This window comes from Musca autumnalis, unplaced genomic scaffold (assembly GCF_047663935.1).
Source record: "Musca autumnalis isolate F117 unplaced genomic scaffold, ASM4766393v1 scaffold_4, whole genome shotgun sequence".
Taxonomy (NCBI): domain Eukaryota; kingdom Metazoa; phylum Arthropoda; class Insecta; order Diptera; family Muscidae; genus Musca; species Musca autumnalis.
This window is the reverse complement of record NW_027411977.1, coordinates 194,960,739-194,982,122: the sequence shown is the minus strand read 5'-3', so window position 1 is coordinate 194,982,122 and position 21,384 is coordinate 194,960,739. Positions and strand designations below refer to the sequence as shown.

The following is a 21,384-nucleotide window of genomic DNA, read 5'->3' as shown; positions in this document are numbered from 1 at the left end:
TAACGTTGTTTACTTGTTTTTTGTATTTGCTTATTAAAATTGCCATTCCTTTAAACGAAAAACTACGTTGGTTTGAGCTGTTAAAAGAGCTGTTCTACTCAATTCAACCAACATTTATCAGATTTTTTATAAAACAAGTAAAAAAGTGTCAGTTGGCTTTGCCGACAGATATATACCCTCAGCCAATGTGAAGCGAAATTTTACCTCTGGACAGATCGAATGCAATTCAGGTCTCTTCAGAATTTGGCCCTTTTTGGACATTTGAACTTGCCGACAACAATGTGGAATAGGAATTAACTACACTAAGACACAAATGTTGAACTTTTATAGGGCGGGTACTCTTAGGGAGGACCGATATGGGCCATTTTAGAAGTTAAACTAAATTTTGATAAAATATTAGGAGATCCAATGTGATATTTTTTAAATATTGGGGAGAAGTACCGAAAGTTATGGACCGGTATTGCCCATGTGACTAAGTTTGGATATAATATGACTAAGACCAAATGTTGGACCAAATCAGTTGAACAGTTCGAGAGTTATCGTGTTCTCCGACCGCTACAAATGGTGACATGGGTGGTTTTTTACACCTTTCAGGCTGTTTTAGCAAGAAATATGGACTAGCCCCTGAAAAAACTTTTACCGTTGTAATGGAGGTAGCGAATGTAAATAGCTTCAACAAAAATCTAAGTGATTCGAGATCAGGTCTTAAAGTGAACTTATCCGAAATTTTGTGCGAGAGGTACCATAAGGAGTGGACAAATTTAGTCCATATTCGAACCTGATCTATATCTGGTAGATATATTAGGATGTGCAAAGTATGGATTACATCGGTCACTCCCTTCAAGAGTTATCGTGCGCAAAATTTTTCCGAACATTTCTGAAGTTTTGTGAGGGAGGGACCTGAGGGAGTGTACCGATATAGCCTATCTTCGAATTTAAACTATGTTTTGATAAAATATTACTAAGGTCAAATTGTGGACCGAATCGACAGATCCGTTCGAGAGTTATCTTGCGCTCCTACCACTACACACGTTGTCATAGGGTTTTTTGTAACTTTCCGGCCATTTTCTCAGGAAGTATGGACTTGCCCCAGATGAAACTTGTACCGTAGTATGGGGGGAAGTGAATACAAGTTGTTTCAACAAAAATCAAAGCGATTCGAGAGCAGGTCCTAAACTGAACTTGTCCGAAATTTTGTGTGGGAGGTACCCGAAGGAGTGGGCCGATTGAGTCCATAGTGAAACCTCATCTAAGTCTGGAAGAAATTTCACGATGTGCAAAGTATGAGCCAAATCGGTTACTCCCTTCAAGAGTTATCGTGCCCACAAAATTTCCGAACATTTTGGAACTTTTGTGGGGAAGGTATCGGAAGGAGTGGACCGAATCGACAGATCCTTTCGAGAGTTATCTTGCGCTCCAACCACTACACACGTTGTCATAGGGTTTTTTGTAACTTTCAGGCTATTTTCTCAGGAAGTATGGACTTGCCCCTAATGAAACTTACAGCGTCGTATAGAGGACAGCGAATACAACTTGCGTAAAGAAAAACCAAAGCGATTCGAGACCAGTTCCTGAACTGAACTTTTCCGAAATTTTGTGTGGGAGGTACCCGAAGGAGTGGACCGATTGAGTCCATATTGGAACCTCATCTAAGTATGGTAGAAATTACACGATGTGCAAAGTATGGACCAAATCGGTTATTTCCTACAAGAGTTATCGTGCGCACAAGTCTTGCGACAATTTTTGAACATTTGTGGGGGAGGTACCTGAAGGAGTGGACCTATATGGCCCATCTTCGAACTTAAATCGAATCCGGACAAAATATTTCGATACCCAAAATTTGAACCGAATCGATTGATCCGTTCGAGAGTTATCGTGCGCACTAGCCTGTCAGACAGACGGACGGACATTGCTAGATCTACTCATAATTGTCTGAAACGGATATCGTACAAACATACTTGGGGTCCAAAACCATTATTTCGATGAGGCACATTTTTGGTCGTATCAAAGTGTAAATACCCTCTGTAGCCTAAAGGCTGAGGGTATAAAAAGTACTAAAATATCTCTGATTTCGTGGACAGAATAATGCTAAATTAATATTGAATAATGCTAAGAAAAATGCTAAATGCTAAATGGAAATTTTGCGGCTAAATACAAAAAAATAATGCTAAATTTAGCTGCGAAAATGCTAAAATGGCCACACTGGTAGCAACGCGTAGCGCACGAGAGAGATATCGGGAGAAAAGGAGAGAAGAGAAACGTCTTTTCCGCAAGAAAAAGAGAGAAATGGAAAAGCGGGAGTGTGAAAAAATCGAGATGTAGTAGAATAAAGTATATGGTCACATCCTGGCGTGTGGGTATAATTTAGAGTTTTGATGTATTCTAGGGCCTATGGTAAAATTTTATGACGAACAAATTTCTAGAATATTTCGATCTGCTACGATCACATTTTATAGGAGATTATACAGATTTGTGGAAAAAGGGACCAAAAAGACCACTTTTATGACTCACGCGAGGGTTAATTTTTTTAAGAAAAATAATCATCACATTCTTGTCTGTAAAGTTGCCAAATACACCGTATACCTAAAGCGCAAGGATTCCAAGTAATCTTATCATAAATATTTCCAAAACTGTAGAAATTTAGTTTCTTGGTTTTTGGCAAAATTGTTACCGATATTTTCTTGGTATGTAGGACAAATAGAGATTTCATTTCTTTGGTGACTTATAGTGCAATTTAGTTGAGAACATTTTTGTCCTTGACGCCATTTTTCTAAAATGATGTTTTGTATAACAATTTTGCCAAAACTCACATGAAGTACGACCTTAACCCTAAAATGTGTTTTTAATTTTACATATTTCTGGAGTTTAGGTAAGATATAGAGTTTGGTGTATTCTAGGACCCATAGTAAAAATTGATAGCGAGCAAGTTTATAGAATATTTTGATCTGATACGATCACATTTTATATACCTAAAAGACGTCTTTAATGACGTCTGAGGTTTAAACATTTTTAAAAATGAAACCACCGACCCGAAAACTTAAGAACAAGGTCTAAATCCATTCATGTATAGAGTTTTGCCCAGGTTTTTCGTAAAATTGGCCAGGGTGCAATGGTGCCACAGGGTCTTTTTTTAAGATTTCGGGTAGTAATTTACAGGAAGTATGGACTTACTCCTGAAAAAAGTTAAGCGTCGTAATGGGGCAGCGAAGTTGTTACAACAACAATCAGAGCAATTCCGAAATGTACCGAAGGAGCTGGCCTATATAGATCATATTCGAACCTGATCTATATTTCTCAGAGATGTTACCATGTGTATAGTATGGACCAACTCGGTTACTGCCTTCGAGAGATATCGCCCGCTCCATTTTAGGGAAAAGTTTTAAACTTCTGTGGGGGACCGAACTTAAACTAAAATTGGACAAAATATTACAAAGGCCAAATTTTGGAACGAATAGGCTGATCCGTTCGAGATTAATCGTGCTCTCTAGCCACGATACATGGTGCTATAGGTTTTTTACAGCTTTCAGGCCATTTTCTCGGGAAGTATGGACTTGCGTCTAAAAAACTTGTACCATCGTAATGTGGGTAGCGAATACAAGTTGTTAGAACAAAAAAAAAAAACAGTCCTTAACTGAACTTTTCCAAAATCTTGTGGGTGGTACCCGATGGAGTGGACAGATAGTATGGACAAAATTGGTTACTCCCTTCAAGAATTATTGTGCGCACAGTTTTTCCGAACATTTTCGAACTTTTGTGGGGGAGGTATCTGAAAAAATGGACCGATATGACTCATCTTCGAACTTAAACTAAGTTTGGGCAAACTATAACGAAGTACAAAATTTGGTTCGAATCGGTTGATCCGTTCCAGAGTTATCTTGTCCACCATCGTTTTATATTATTTTCTACTTTAATTTTGAAGTTTTTCTTTGAACTACCTCCAATAGAAGCGGAGATATTGCAGCAAAATAATAAAGCAATCACTGTTCCCCAAAGGAAATGTTTGCTCTCTCGTATCCCTAAATATAATATGACCAGCTTCCTCATTGCCTTCGTTAACAGGCTGGTTCCTCTCTGTGATCCCATCTCTACAAAACATTGATATCAAGTTTTAGACGGATAGACACACATAGCCAGATCGACCAGATCGAGACATTCATGATGGTATATATAAAAGTGGATCTACGACAATTATTTCCATATATTACAAGATTCCAGTAAAAATGTCCAAACCGATTCCGAAAACCCTGGTCTGATGTAGATTACCTACTATCCGTTTTCATAAGTCTTACGATTTTTACCATTGTTCTTTTGAAATGTACATATGGTAATATTCAAAAATGTTTTACAATCGTTGAAGTTGAGGTTCACCATTTAATAAGTCGCGAACTGTCAATATATTTTATATAATATGAATATATTTATATTAATTGAAGTGTTTTAGCCGGGGTCGCATAAAATTAACCATAACAAATAATTTATGTGGAAGCTGTGTTGGTGGTAATATTAAAAAATGGGTAAAAATGTGTTGAAGTTTACAAGTTTTTTTGTGTTCTTTCTTGATTTCTGGTCAAACCACGGAAAATTCAAACCTGAGCTCAAAGAAAGAATTGAAGAGTACCCCTTGGGCAACATGGTTCAAATGTATGACTTTTCGAAATATACACTGCATCCCCCTAAAATCGATGCTGACATTTTGAAGTTTTGAAATCTGGGTTTTTTGAATTTTTCTTATAATTGGAGGGCGCAACCAGATAATTTCCCAAACTATTTATTGGATTGTAGAACTCGTGATTCCACGCCGTTTGATGTATATCTCATGAGTGTGCTTCATACAGCTCCCTAGTAATAAGAGTCCAAAGTCGAAATTTTGGTGCGTAAATTTTCTATAAAAACCTGTTTTTTGGCTTCAAAATTTACAACTGTGGCTCAGGTACCCTAGAACCCCGCGTGATTTTAGTTTTTTTACGCGCCGGATCTAATGAACCCTTCCGCGTTCAAATCCATCCACTAAAACGGCGGTTATAGATACCTTGAAAGTAGGAAATTCTGCAAAATTATATTTTGATGATTCCGCGCATTGAACCGCGATTTTCTTTGGTTATTTTTACATAAATGGAATTCTTCATACGCGATTATATTATTTTCTAAAACCGTGTGGCATAAATTACCGAGATTCTGGAGTAATATTCGTATTTCTTATAAAATAGAATTTGGTAGCACATCCGCGGTTCTTGACGAATTTGTTTAAAATTTGTTATAATGACGTATTTTTTATAGGCGGTCACTGAAATCGGATGCGCCTTATAATCTTATGTACATCGCGCTATTTCTACCCACATAAAGGTTTTTTGAACAGTAAGATGCAGCTGACGGCACACTTTGGCCGCTGAATCAAAAGTGGAATAATCGCTACATATTGATAGAGATGCGCTCGCTGTATCTGAAAAGCGCATGCGCCTTAACTGATTTTAACGAATTCGCGAATTATACGTTTTTTAACTTTTATGTTTTTTCTTTGGTTGCAATTTCAATATTACATTCTATTTCATAATCCTATTGTTTATCAAAGTAAGCAAATACACTTTCCTGTTTGTCATCGCATTTTTCTTGAAGAAGTTTCAGGGAAGTCCGTCAGTCCTTGCATCGAAATTTAGCGAAATAGTAGAATAACTCCCAAAAATGTTTTTTCTATTTTTCGTATTAAACAAAAAAATATATTTTTGAAATAATATTCCAACAATAAGTTTTCGTCTTTTGTTGTTGCTGTAATATGGCAGTTATAAATCCTATCATTAAAATTTTGGTCTCATATTTTTCTACGCGTTGTCTAGAATCTGTACGTATTTTTAATTTATTTTTTCGAGTTTTATTTGGACTCTAAATTAGAATAAATTAAATTTACTCCAAGATTTTTTCAGTATTTCTTGATTTTCCGCGAAAATAGAAATACATTTAGTAAATATTTAGGCATCTACGGATAGATATTAAATGCTGTTAACGCTTTATATATACATTTTCTTATTACAGCAAAAATGGAATTTTTAAATATTTGTTCTTTAAAAGGGAATAAAACCCCCCATAACTTTGGAGCGCAGCATCCAATTTTGTGAACGCGAACAGATTTGAAACCACGACTGTTTTCTTAATCTATGTTCCAAAAATTGCGGATGTGCTCGCAAAAAATTTTTTAACATTTCTTCCAATGGAATTGCAAAAGAAATTTGAAATTTACCATATACTTATATGAACGAAAACCTAATTATATCACCTGTCCCGTGGTAGGGTATACAAGAACCGGTTCTGTTATATTATTGCTAATTCATATGATTTGTATGCATTTAAATAGCTGTAGTTGTTGTTTTTGGGCAAACTTGAACATACATACTTCAAAGAATAGAAACAAATACACTACAAACAAAACTATAATATATTTCAAGTGTTTAAAACATTTACATTTCAACATGCCGCTTAAATCAGTATTTAGTGCTAAATCATTGATTTTTATTGTGAGCAGTTACTTTTGTGTGATGCTATTCTGTGGTGAGGCTAATAGTTGTTGGAATGGGTGATAAATCATATGAGAACGGATTTCCACCTGTATCGGTCCAGTCCCCACAAAAGTTCGAAAATGTTCGGGAAATTTGTGCGCACGGTAACTCTTGAAGGGAGTAGCCGATTTGCTCCATACTTAGCATATCGTAAAATTTTAACTAGACTTAGATGAGGTTCCAACATAGGCTCAATCGGTCCACTCTTTCGGATGCATTCCACACAAAATTTCGGAAATGTTCAGTTTAGGAGCTGCTCTCTAATCGCTTTGATTTTTGCTGTAGCAACTTGTATTCACTGCCACCCATACGACGGTACAAGTCTCATCAGGGGCAAGTGCATACTTCCTGAGAAAATAGCCTGAAAGGTACAAAAAGCCCCTGTGACACCGTGTGTAGTGGTTGGAGCGCAAAATAACTCTCGATCGGTTTTGCCGAATCGGTCCAAAATTTGGCCTACCTAATATTTTGTTCAAACTTAGTTTAACTTCGAAGATATGCCATTTCGGTCCACGCCTGCACGTACCTTCCCCACAAATGTTCAAAAATGTTCGGAAAAATTGTGGCCACGATTACTCTTGAAGGGAGTGACCGATTTGGTCCATACTTTACACATCCTTATATATTTACCAGATATAGATCAAGTTTGAATATGGACTATATTTGTCCACTCCTTCGGGTAACTTCCACACAAAATTTCGGATAAGTTCACTTTAAGACCTGCTCTCGAATCACTTCGATTTTTGTTGAAGCAACTTGAATTTGCTGCCTCAATTACGACGGTAAAATTTTTTTCAGGGGCAAGTCCATACATCTTGAAAAATCAGTCCGAAAGGTGTAAAAGTCGCCTATGGCACCGTATGTACGACTAGTGAATTGATCCACCGATTTGGTCCAAAATTTGGCCTTCGTCATGTTATGTCCAAATTTAGTTTCAGTTCGAAGATGGGCAATACCGGTTCCCAACTTCCCGTATGCATGATATCTCTTGAACGGGGTAACCATTTTGGACCAAGCTTTGGATCTCCTAATATTTTGTTCAAAATTAGTTTAACTTCTAAAATGGCCCATATCCGTCCTCTCCCTATGGTACCTAACCCACAAAAGTTCAACATTTGTGTCTAAGTGTAGTTTAGGGTCTGTTCGAAGATCCTTTGGAAACTTATACCGATGTTGTTCGTTGTGGTCCAGTGTACAGCCTTATTATGCTTTCCGTGGACAAGTCCATTCTGGTCGAAACTGAAATGACTAGTGGGCACGATATCTATCGAAAAGATATGACTCCTAAAATAAGTTCCACTTCCATAATGGACTATGTCGCTCCATTCTTAAAGTACCTAATGCGCAACACTTTTGAACTTTAATCTTAATCCACATTTTGGTCGCTTCATACGCCTAAAATATTGAAAACCCCCTAAATACATAAGTTTGTTTTTTTTTTGGAAAAAAGTGTTTCAATTTACACAGGCTGAGGGTATATCTCTGTCGGCAAAGCCGACTGATGCTTTTGTACTTGTTAAATGCTAAACTACCACTTGCATTTCTAGCTGAGTATTGCTTTCCTCTACAGCGTGAACCTTAATTTGGTTCGCTTTGGTATAGCTTCATTATCATATTATGACCAAACCAGCACTGTAACTCAGTCCGTCATTGCAATCATGGATAAAAACTGGAGGTATTACATGTAAAGTTATAATCTAAATAAAAGAGTTTAATTCTAAAAATCGACGTTTTAAGGTCATATATATGCTCAAATTTTCGGCCTCTTTGTCCACTTGGAAACTGTTTTCTTTAACACCTCTAAAGTTAATCAAATTAACACACAATTACCCTTAAATACATACCTGCTATTGACAACCACACTTGACCACATGCCACTTGAGTTTTCACTTCTTGATAGTGTGAACAGCTGTCCACATTCAAACAATTTAAAACATTTAACATTTAGATATTTGGATATTCATTTTCCACTTACATTTGTATGAATGTTCTTTATTATTGTTTTTGTTTTTGTTATAACTTGTTTGTTTGGTTCTTAGCTGCAGCAGCACTAACCATGTCAATGTTTAAGTTTCACTTGACTGGGCTTGACCTTGTCGTCTCGAAAATGCAATTCATACAATTGTCTCTCAATTTGATCTTACACTTATTTTTCTGTGGTGGTGGTTTATTTCTATTTCACTAAAGCGGTGGTTTGTTCCAAGGCAAGGTGAACAACGCCAGTGACAGGGTCATTTACAGAATCGTAAACAATCGAAATTTGGTTTTAAAATAAAAGTTACAATTGAAATGTGAAATGACAAATAATATTAGCAGAGATTAAACAAATTTAGAAGTTGTAATGGCATAGTATTTATTGACAGTCCAAGTTCACCCATTGCACCAAGGTGCCTACTAATCCTAAGACAGACAAAAAATATAATAAAAATAAAAATTTCTAAAAATACAATTTTTGTCTGATTCCAATTTAAGATAAAATTTTAAATTTAACTCGACATTTAATTAAATGACACAGGAATTTGAAATGTTATGATGACATTTGTCATCTCAAGAAAATAAAATTGTCATAATTTGTTATTGTTGTTGACTTTCATTAATTAAATTTTCTAAAGTTATATCTAATAATAACATTGCGTAATTTCTATTGCATTTAATTTGATTTCGGAAACCGCAGCAAAGAAAATCATGTCATAAATCAAATTCAAAAATATTTCTTCTTCTTTTGATGGCAATTGTTTTGTGTTATAAATTTTCTATTTACTCTTTTGCAATGCAAAAAAACAATAACAACAATAAACAATTGAAAAATATTAACATTTGCTCATTTCCATAGACAATATCAATTTCTTTTGTTTGTTGATTGTTGAGAAATTTCCAAAGTAAATGTATATTGGGTGGACGAGATTTTAATGCTTTAGTCAATTTTAAATGCAAATGAATTCGTATTAAGCGATTTTAACCCTTATAACATACTAACGGTTGGAAAGATGAATATCTGCATAAAATCAGAGAGAACGAAGTTTCTTCGTTTGCAAGGGTATTCGTCCGCATGTAAGATTTTTTCTTGTTATTAAAATTTAAACAATTATATCTTTTGCGCACTAAAACAGATTTCAATTAAAGAAGCTTTTCATAACCTCTTGTTTCGAAAATTTCACAATGAAAAACTCATTTTGGAAACATTTTTTGCGATATCTAGTCCCATATTTGATGATGTTACGGCTGGGTTAAGTGTTTTCAAGAACCCAGAACTTTTATAAAATTAATTTTTCACAAAAAAAAAAAAATAAATAAATACTTATAAGATTTTTTCTATATTTTTGCAGATTATAATTAAAAGGATTAAATAACAAACGAATTTCGAGATAATAGAAACTGTAAGTATTAAGGAAATAAGTGGAGTCTCAATATACAGTTTGTCAAGTAATTGTTTTCGAACCCAAAAAAAATTAAAATTTTTTGTATTAATTTATGCAAAATTATAGACAATTGTAATAAAAATTTCGGATTTTTTGCAAGAAATAGTTGGAAGACCTATTTAAGAGGTGACCCTCACTTGTAAATTTCGTGTTGTTCTTGAAATGATATTATAAAATCGGTGCCAAATCTAGCTCGAAAACTAATGAACATATTGTCATATATCTTTATGGGTTTATCAAGGACATCAAAAATTAATTCTTCATCAATTTGTTTTAATTTTTAAATTTTTTTTGTCCAGAAATATAAATTTTTAATTCAAAAATCCAAAAAAAAATCTATATGAGGTCACAAAAATAGATGACAATCGGTTCATTAGTCTTTGAGCTATAGTTGGCACTGCAAAGCGCATTAAAAGCGCCACAAAACTACCTGATATTTTACAACAATAAAAATTTAGAAGTTTATTCTTAATTATTTACTAAGAACTATCAAGAATATTACCACTACTAAGATGCTTACCAAATGGACCATGGGAGTACCAGATCATAGAAGATCAAGGGTCTCAAATCAGGGATTTCTCGTTTTAAGAGCTTTTTCATGAATATGCATTGGCAAAATTCCAATAAATGTTACCTTGAGAATGACTCGATCGTCTAGATCGAATGCAAAAGCACCAGGCCATATAACGATAGTTTATGAAAATATTATGCTCCTTCGCCATGGTGTGGACCTACAACGCCAAATTTTTAGGACAATGTTTGGCTTAAATGTCGTTGGCTTAAATTTTTACAGTAGATAGCCCTTGGCATCCTGAATACAACGATATATAATTTTTCGGGAGGAAGTCCATACTTCCCGAGACATGGGTCTTGACATTTCGGAAATTTCGTACTTTCACACCTTTAGGTTATTTAGGGGCACCTCTCGGATCGGGCTGAAATTTTAACAGTAGACAGCCCTTGGCATCCTGAATACAACGATATATAACTTTCCGGGGGAAGTCCATACTTCCCAAGATATGGGGTCGGACCGATCCGAGAGGTGCCCCTAAACGACACTTGTTCCCAATGTTTTATACTCTCAACGTAGAGAAAATATGAAATTTCAGCCAATTTAAAACCTTAAAAATACCGAAAATTGGGATAAATCGTTCTATAAGGGCTATATACATATTTGTGGGAGAAAATTTTGTGGGACCAAAGAAAACGGAATACCAAATTTTAGCCAGCCTTTAAATATCAAAACAAACCCAACATCCACAAAAACATACACATATACACAGGTAGGTACATACAAAATTTCAAATACAAGAAAGTAAAAAAAAGTGTCAGTCGGCTTTGCCGACAGATATATACCCTCAGTCAATGTGAAGCGAAAATTTCACCTCCGGACAGATCGAATGTATTTAAGGTCTCTTCAGAATTTTGTGACCCTTTTTGGACATTTGAACTTGCCGACAAACATGTGGATTAGGAATTAATTGCACTAAGACACAAATGTTGAACTTTTGTAGGATAGGTTCCCTTAGGGAGGACCGATATGGGCCATTTTAGAAGTTAAACTAAATTTTGATAAAATATTCAATATTCAATTCAAGTGATATCGTCCTAGCATTTTAGTGACATTTTCTAAATATGGGGGAGAAGTACCGAAAGTTGTGGACCGGTATTGTCCATGAAACTAAGTTTGGATATAATATGACGGAGACCAAATGTCGGACCAAATCGGTTGAACAGTTCAAGAGTTATCGTGTTCTCCGACCGCCACATATGGTGACATAGGGGTTTTTTACACCTTTCGGGCTGTTTTCCCAAGAAATATGGACTTGCCCCTGCAAAAACTTTTACCATCGTAATGCAGGTAGCGAATGCCAATCGCTTCAACAAAAATCAAAGTCATTCGAGAGCAGGTCTTAAAGTGAACTTATCCGAAATTTTGTGTGAGAGGTACCAGAAGGAATAGACAAGTAATAAGTAATATAATCTATATCTGGTAGATATTAGAATGTGCAAAGTATAGATTACATCGGCACTCCCTTTAAGAGTTATCGTGCGCAAACATTTTCCGAACATTTTTGAAGTTTTGTGGGGGAGGTACCTGAAGGAATGGACCGATATAGCCCATCATTGAATTTGAACTATGTTTTTATAAACTATTACGAAGGTCAAATTTTGGACGGAATCGACAGATCCGTTCGAGAGTTATCTTGCGCTCCAACCACTACACAAGGTGTCATAGGGGCTTTTTGCACCTTTCCGGTCATCTTCTCAGGAAGTATGGACTTGTCCATGATAAAACGTGTACCGTCGTATGGCGGACAGTGAATACAAGTTGTTGCAACAAAAATCAAAGCGAGTCGAGAGCAGGTACTAAACTGAATTTATCCGAAATTTTGTGTGGGAGCTACCCGAAGGAGTGGGTTGATTGAGTTCATATTGGAAACTCATCTAAGTCTTGTAGAAATTTCCGATGTGCAAAGTATGGACCAAATCGGTTACTCCCTTCAAGAGTTATCATGCCCACAAATTTTCCGAACATTTTGGAACTTTTTTGGGGGAGGTACCGGAAGGAGTGAACCGATATAGCTCATCTTCGAACTTAAACTAAGTTTGGACAAAATATTACGAAAGCCAAAATTTTAACCGAATCGGTTCATCCGTTCGAGAGTTATCGTGCGCACCAGCGAGACAGACAGACAGACGGACGGACATGGCTAAATCAACTCCAAATTGTGTGAAACACATTTCGTCAAAACATTTTGGGGTCTAAAACCATTATTTCGATGAGGCACATTTTGCCAGTATGAAAGTGTATATCACCAATATTTTTGAAAATTTAACATAGTTGAAGTCAAGGTTTACCCTTTTAGAACACGCGACTTGTGATTGTATATTATAGAAATTAAATGTTTTTGGCTAAAATGAGATGTTTTTGGACGTGGCAAAGAATATTGACATCAAAAGTTAATTTGCGTGGAAGCTGTGGCTATATTTATGTTAAAAAATAGGTAAAAATAGGATGAAGCCAACGTGTCTTTTTTTGTTTTCTTTTGATTTGTGAATAAACCAAACTTTTCCCGAATTTCCTGTCAAAGTAAAAGTAGAAGCAAACTAAATAAGGATCATCTCACTAATGTATTACTTTTCAAAATTTGATCTGCTTCTAATATTAAATGATGCTGACATTTTGAAGCTAGATTTAGAGTGTTTTTGGCATTTTCTTCTAATTTCATTCCGCAAACAAGTATATAGGATTGTAGAACTCGCGATTCTGAGTTATTTGATATATGTGTCGTGAATGTAGTCTACACAGCTTCATAGAAATCTGCATCCAAATGAGGAAATTTTGTGCGAACATTTTTCTAAAAATCATATTTTTCGGGCCTAATTTCTACAATTGTCATTCGAATTCCTCGTACTTGATTACACATTTTAGTTTTTTACCTTCCGGATCCAATAAATCATTCCCCGTGAAAATCCATCTACTAAAACGCGAGTTACGAGAAATTCCAAAGTAGAAAAATCACCTAAAAATGTTTTTGAAAATATCACGTATTTTATCGCGTTTTCTGCGGTTCGTTTCCACTGCAATGAAACACTAGTACGGCGTCTTCGTTTTAGCGGAAAACATTTGCAGCTGATGCTACATCTTAGCCTCCAAATTAAATTTTGAAAAATATATACAATTAAAAGATATGGTCTTGCTGTACATGAAAATCACATGCGGACAAAATAAATTTGATAATTACGCGATTTACACGTATTTTAAAATGCATATAAATTAAAATGGGTTATGTGACCTCTATTTCCTTGATATATCCTCAGCAACCCAATTATCTTCCTCAATAGGGAAGTTTTTATATGAATGTCTATAAAGCAAAATCCGTATATTTTAGTGGGAGATTTAAGAAAAATGAAGGAAGTATTCCTATAGATTTTTCCAAAATTGTATACTACATAACGAATATGAAACAAGTAAAAAAGTATCAGTCGGCTTTGCCGACAGAGATATACCCTCAGCCTGTGCAAATTGAAACACTTTTTTCACAAAAAACTTATGTATTTAGGGGGTTTCAAAGTTTTGGTCGTATGAAACAATATTACGAAGGCCAAATTTTGGCCGGAATCGGCATTTCCGTTCGAGAATTATCTTGCGCAGGTCCTAAACTGAACTTTTCCGAAATTTTGTGTAGGAGGTACTCGAAGGAGTTTACCGATTGAGTCCATATTGGAACCTCATCTAAGTCTGGTAGAAATTTCATAATGCGCAAAGTATAGACCAAATCGGTTGCTTCCTTCAAGAGTTATCGTACGCACAAATTTTCCGAACATTTTCGAACTTTTGTGGGGGAGGTACCAGAAGGAGTGGACCGATATAATCCATCTTTGAACTTGAACTAAGTTTGGACAAAATATTACGAAAGCCAAATTTTGGACCGAATCGGCAGATCCGTTCGAGAGTTATATTGCGCTCCAACTATTACACACGGTGTCAGAGGGTTTTTTGTAACTTTCAGGCTATTTTCTCAGGAAGTATGTACTTGCCCCTAATGAAACTTACAGCGTCATATAGAGGACAGCGAATACAACTTGCGTAAACAAAAATCAAAGCGATTCGAGACCAGGTCCTAAACTGAACTTTTCCGAAATTTTGTGTGGGAGGTACCCGAAGGAGTGGACCGATTGAGTCCATATTGGAACCTAATCTAAGTTTGGTAGAAATTACACGATGTGCAAAGTATGAACCAAATCGGTTATTCCCTACAAGAGTTATCGTTCGCACAAGTTTTGCGACAATTTTTGAACATTTGTGGGGGAGGTACCTGAAGGAGTGGACCTATATGGCCCATCTTCGAACTTAAATCGAATCTGGACAAAATATTTCGATACCCAAAATTTGAACCGATTCGATTGATCCGTTCGAGAGTTATCGTGCGCACCAGCCAGCCAGACCGACAGACAGACAGACAGACAGACAGACGGACGGACATTGCTAGATCTACTCAAAATTGTCTGAAACGGATATCGTACAAACATACTTGGGGTCTAAAACCATTATTTCTATGAGGCGCATTTTTGGTCGTATCAAAGTGTAAATACCCTCTTTAGCCTAAAGGGTATAAAAATATTGTATCAAACAAAAAATATTTTTTTAACCAGAATATGTGTTTATTTTGGCTGTGACGTCGAAACTATAATACCAATCTGTATGATTTTAGTCTCATTTGATTCGCCGTGAAGTTTTGCTTCCATACGAATTTTTTCGTAATTTTACAGCGGGTAAATGGAACTTTATTTTGAAAAAAGTTGACTTACATTCAATAATTTATCAATTTATTATACATTTCGCGAGTACTGAGTAACATTTAACAAATAATATGCAAACTACTAACTCAAGCCACTTCCAGATAACTTTTCGGTAGCAATTGCTCGCGGTAAAATAATTAGCGTTTTTATAATAATTTTTTCTTTAAAACGAAAATAAAACCGCCATAACTTTTGTCCGCATCAACAAAAAACTGGCTCGCGAGCGGATTCGTGCTGGGAATTTGTTTCTTAACCTATGTACCAAAAATCTTAGATGTAGCGCGAAAAAAATTTAAAATTTTTTTGAAATGGAATATGAAATATTTGACAACATTTGTGATATACCCTTTCTAGCCTAAAGCCTGAGGGTATAAAAAACAAATAAAAACTATTAATTATAAATTATAGAAACATTGTTTAACGTTTCTCGTTAGTTGCAAAATAAAAGACATTCTCCTCAAAATTTAAATCATCAACGGGAAACCGGTATGTGGAATCAAATGATTATATAATGTAATAAATTGCTACATCCATATTTCAAATATATGCATGTATATGACGAATGTATTAATGTTATTAGCAATATTAAATGCGATTTCTTCTTTGTGCAATAAATTACCTCCATTCATCTGTTTGATACAATTTTAAAATTTCAAATTTTAAAATCTATTGGACATTTAATTTACTAAAAAGCAACGTTTCTTCAAGAAAACACAAAACACTGATTTATTCACTCACTTTACCGTCTTTACTCAACGACTGCCTTGGGGAAACTGGAGGAAAAATGCTCTCTGTCTCTCGTAAAAGGAACAAAAGCAATTCATATAAAAATTTTTATACCCTCAGCATTTATGCTAGCGATGGTATATACACTTTCATACGGGCAAAATGTGTCTCATCTAAATAATGGTTTTAGACCCCAAGTAGTTTGGTCGAAATGTGTTTCAGACAATTTAGAGTCGATTGAGCAATGTACGTCCGTCTGTCTGTCCGTCTGTCTGGCTGGCTGGTGCGCACGATAACTCTCGAACGGATGAACCAATTCGATTCAAATTTTGGCTTTCGTAATATTTTGCCCAAACTTAGTTTAAGTTCGAAGATGGGCTATATCGGTCCACTCCTTCCGGTACCTCCCCCACAAAAGTTCGAAAATGTTCGAAAAATTTGTGCGCACGATAACTCTTGAAGGGAGTAACCGATTTGGTCCATACTTTGCCCATCGTAAAATGTGTACCAGACTTAGATAATGTTTCAATATAGTCTCAATTGGTTCACTCCTTCGGGTAACTCCCACACAAAATTTCGGATAAGTTCACTTTAAGAACTGCTATCGAATCACTTTGATTTTTGTTGAAGCAACTTGCATTCGCTGCCTCAATTACGATGGTAAACGTTTTTTTGCAGGGGCAAGTTCATATTTCTTGAGCAAACATCCCGAAGGGTGTAAAAACCCCCTATGGCACCATATGTAGTGGCTGGAGATCCACTTCCATAATGGTCAATGTAGATCCAGTCCTTTTAGTATTTCCTCCGCAAAACTTTGGATTTCTAATCTTAATGAACATTTTTGCCGGCTCAAATGCCCAAAAATTTTTAAAAACCCCTAAAAACATATGTTTTTTGGGAAAAAATTGTTTCAATATACACCGGCTGAGGGTATATCTCTGTTGGCGAGGCCGACTGATACTTTTTTACTTGTTTCTTTTCCTCTTCGCTTGCTAGTTTGGTTAACTGTGAGTTACAGAAAAGAAAAAAATGACTGCTTGTGGATAAATAAATCGCAACAACAACAAAGAACGAAACACAAGTTGTTGTTCGCATACCGCATACACACCAGGGATGGAAAATTAAAAAATTCAAACAGTACTAAAATGGTACTTTTTTTCATTGAAAAGGTATTTTTTTAGGAAAAAAATAAAAATAACTGAAAATTGATACTTTGTATTCGATATGGATATAAAACACTCCTATAGAGAATGTGGGTATAGATGCATGTTTTAAATAGCCTAGAGCTGGCAAACTATCGTTAGTTCGACTATCGTTTTGATCGCTGTCGTAAAGCCTTGTTTATATTGAACTCTAAACAAATTATTTTTTAAATAATTCGTGACAGATAGTCCAAAAAAGTTTTGGTGGCCGATATAAACTTTGTTTTTCGTCAGTAATAAAAACGATAGTCAGACTGTCTTGGTTTTGTAGGACCAATATGGCCCCCATAGAAGAGATATTGCAGATTCTCATATTGGAATCATGGTAGAACAAACCAGGTAAAGTAAATACTACAACAAATACAACTCAACAACAACCACATAGAAATTTGTTTTTGTTTGTAAACGTTAGTGTCAACGTACATGTAAACAAAATAAGGAAATGTCTATAAATTATTGGAACTTAAAAAACTAATAATTTTTCACATTTGATTGAATATTTGAAAAACATGAATGGAAACTCGTTAGATTTTCAATTTTAATGTTTCCATATCATTCCACTAAATGCATAATTTCTCGCAGAAAGTAGAATTCTTGCAAAAATGTTTGGGGTTGCTGGTAATTCATTGAAAAAGTAGAAGCTGTTTCAATGGTTTGCTTTTGAAAACAAAAAGACACATGTTTATTAGGGCTTTATTATTTTCAAGTTTAACAAAATACCACGCATATTAACAAATATTGTACCGCCTCTATAAGCGGTGTTTTAGTATATGGCATGTCGTTCGGACCTGGAGGAGGTTACATGTCAATTATATGAAGGAGTCTTTATGGGAAATAGTTTTTTTTCTGATGAATAAATTTGTTCTTCAAAAAAATATATATCCCTAATATACATCGAACATAGAAATAAATACGAGGGCAGTTCGGAAACTTCTTAGCCTAGCACAAAAAGCGCGGTATAAACAGAAAAGTTAAGTGTTTTGGAAACTTCCATCTCTGCTATGAACACATTTTAAATTTTGTTTCGATCTGGCAACTCCTTCATATAGAAACAGGTGTTAAAAAAAAAACGCATCCGCAATTTTTTTACAATGGAAAAGTTAGAAATGCGTGCTGTCATTAAATATTTACATAAAAAAGGTTTATCGGGACAAGAAATTCATAATGATATGGTGAATGTGTTGGGTGAAAGTGCTCCTTCATATGCAACAGTAAAAAATTGGGTTGCTGAATTTAAACGTGGTCGTACAAGCATTGAAGATGAACCACATAGTAGACGTCCAAAAACAGCAACAACAACAGAAATTGTAGACAAGTGCATGATATGGTTCTAAATGATCGACGAATAAAAGTGCGTGGAATTGCTGATATCATGGGCATCTCAAATGATCCAGTCCATTTAATTTTGCATGAAGAACTACAGATGAAAAAGCTTTCTGCAAGATGGGTGCCGCATTTGTTAACAGTCGATCAAAAACGCATAAGAATGAACATTTCTCAAACTTGTTTGGATCGTTTTAAGCGAAATAAAATGGATTTTAAGTGTCGTTTCATAACTGTTGATGAGACGTGGATCCACCACTATACTCCAGAGACAAAAGAACAATCCAAACAATGGACTGAAGCTGGTGGAAGTGCCCCAAAGAAGGCAAAAACAATTCAATCGGCTGGTAAGGTTATGGCAACGGTTTTTTGGGACTTCAAAGTTATTTTATTGATTGACTATCTGCAAAAGGGTAAACAATAAATTCAGAGTACTATTGCAACCTTTGGATCAATTAATTGTACAAATTCGAGAAAAACGTCCTGGCTTACAACACAAAAAAATAATTTTTTATCAAGACAACGCACCAGCGCACAAGAGTGTTTTAACAATGGCTAAAATCAAAGAATTAAAGTACGAGTTGCTTGACCACCCACCTTATTCACCTGATTTAGCTCCCAGTGAATTTTATTTGTTCCCAAATCTAAAAAAATTCCTTGCTGGCAAGCGTTTTACCTCAAATGAAGATGCAATTACAGTTGTAAACCACTATTTTGAAGACCTTGAGGAAAACTATTTTAATCAAGGGATAGAATTGCTAGAAAAGCGTTGGACTAAGTGTATTAAAGTTTCAGGAGATTATATTGAAAAATAAAAATATTTTTAAAAAACTAACTATTCTCTTTCATTGATAGGCTAAGAAGTTTCCGAACCGCCCTCGTATATAAAATGTCGTATTGAATTTGACACTAACACTACAGCCCAGTTCAGTCAGCTGGGTATTGCTGCTACCTTTTCTTGTTCTACCATGTATTGGAATGTACTTCGATACCGCTCGATGTGAAATCTTCTAAATGATTGATACCGTTGTGACTGTAACTTGATATTTCGGATTCTCAAAGAGTGGAAGAACTCCACAAAGAAAATGATCAATATATTTTGGTATGTTCCCAACATATATCCAGATTTTTAAAATTTCTAGTAAACTTACCTTGAATTTAACATTTTTAGTTCCACATAAAATTTTTCTAGACTATAGTATGGAAATGGTACTTAATTGGCCGCGGGGGTACTTCGGTACTTTTTATAGTGAAATGGTACTGAAAAAAGTACTATTGTACTGAATTTTCCATCCCTGATACACACCACCAAAGCAAAAACAAACTGTTTCACTCTCCCATCGTCGCTTCTTCGTCTTCTATTGTACCATACATACAGCTCTTTATAATGAGCGACATTTTTGCAGAACATTTCGAAGCTGAAAAACGTCATATTGTGGTACTTTTATAGCGGTTCTTAAAATAAGGGACGGAAGTGAGTTAGATGGTCGAAATGCTCTACAACAAGTAAAAAAGTATCAGTCGGCTTTGCCGACAGAGATATACCCTCAGCCTGTGAAAATTGAAACACTTTTTTCACAAAAAACTTATGTATTTAGGGGGTTTCAAAATTTTAGTCGCATGAACCGACAAAAATGTTGATTAGTATTAAAGTTCAACAATTTTGCGGAAAAGGTACTTAAAGGAATGGACCGACATGGACCATGGGGGTGCCATAGGGGGTTATTACACCCTTCGGGCTGTTTTCTCAAGAAGTATGGACTTGCCCCTGAAACAACTTTTACCATCGTAATTGAGGCAGCGAATGTAAGTTGCTTCAACAAAAATCAAAGTGATTTAATAGCAGGTCTTAAAGTGAACCTATCCAAATTTTTGTGTGTTAGGTACCGGATGAGAGGACAAATATAGTCCATGTTCGAACCTGAACTATATCTGGTAGATATTATGAAAATGTGTAAAGTATGGACCAAATCGGTCACTCCCATCAAAAGTTATCGTGCGCACAATTTTTCCGAATATTTTTGAACTTTTGTGGGGTAGGTACCTGAAGGAGTGGACCGATTTGGCTTATCTACAAACTTAAACTAAGTTGGGAAACAATATAACGAAGGCCAAATTTTGGCCGGAATCGGCATTTCTGTTCGAGAATTATCTTGCGCTTCCACCCATAAACATGGTGTCATAGGGTTTGTTTTTCAACTTTCAGGATATTTTTCAGGAAGTATGGACTTGCCCCTGACGAAACTTGTACCTTCGTATAGGGGGCACAAGATGCTAAAACAAAAACCAAGGCGATTCGAAAGCAGGTCCTAAACTGAACTTTTCCGAAATTTTGTGTGGGAGGAACTCGAAGGAGTGGGCCGATTGATTCGATATTGGAACCTCATCTAAGTCTGGTAGAAATTTCACGATGTGCAAATTATGGACCAAATCGGTTACTCCCTTCAAGAGTTATCATGCCCACAAATTTTCCGAACGTTTTCGAACTTTTGTGGGGGAGATACCGGAAGGAGTGGACCGATATAATCCATCTTTGAACTTGAACTAATTTTGGTCAAAATATTACGAAAGCCAAATTTTGGACGGAATCGGAAGATCCGTTGGAGAGTTATCTTGCGCTTCCACCCATAAACATGGTGTCATAGGGTTTTTTGTAACTTTCAGGCTATTTTCTCAAGAAGTATGGACTTGCCCCTAATAAAACATACAGCGTCGTATAGAGGACAGCGAATACAACTTGCGTAAACAAAAATCAAAGCGATTCGAGACCAGGTCCTAAACTGAACTTATCCGAAATTTTGTGTGGGAGGTACCCGAAGGAGTGGAACGATTGAGTCCATATTGGAACCACATCTAAGT

The 21,384-nt window shown here is 35.7% G+C and overlaps 1 protein-coding gene across 2 annotated transcripts in view; it reads left to right on the top strand.

Annotated features, from left to right (window-relative positions):
• The window catches only part of LOC141403914 (Ig-like and fibronectin type-III domain-containing protein 2), an 890,607-nt gene that overhangs the window by 395,598 nt on the left and 473,625 nt on the right, over positions 1 to 21,384 (top strand). For both annotated transcript variants that reach the window (XM_073987017.1, XM_073987016.1), the window contains exon 4: positions 9,875 to 9,925. The gene's annotated coding sequence lies outside the window, so the exon portion shown is untranslated. The remainder of the gene's footprint in view (positions 1 to 9,874; positions 9,926 to 21,384) is intronic.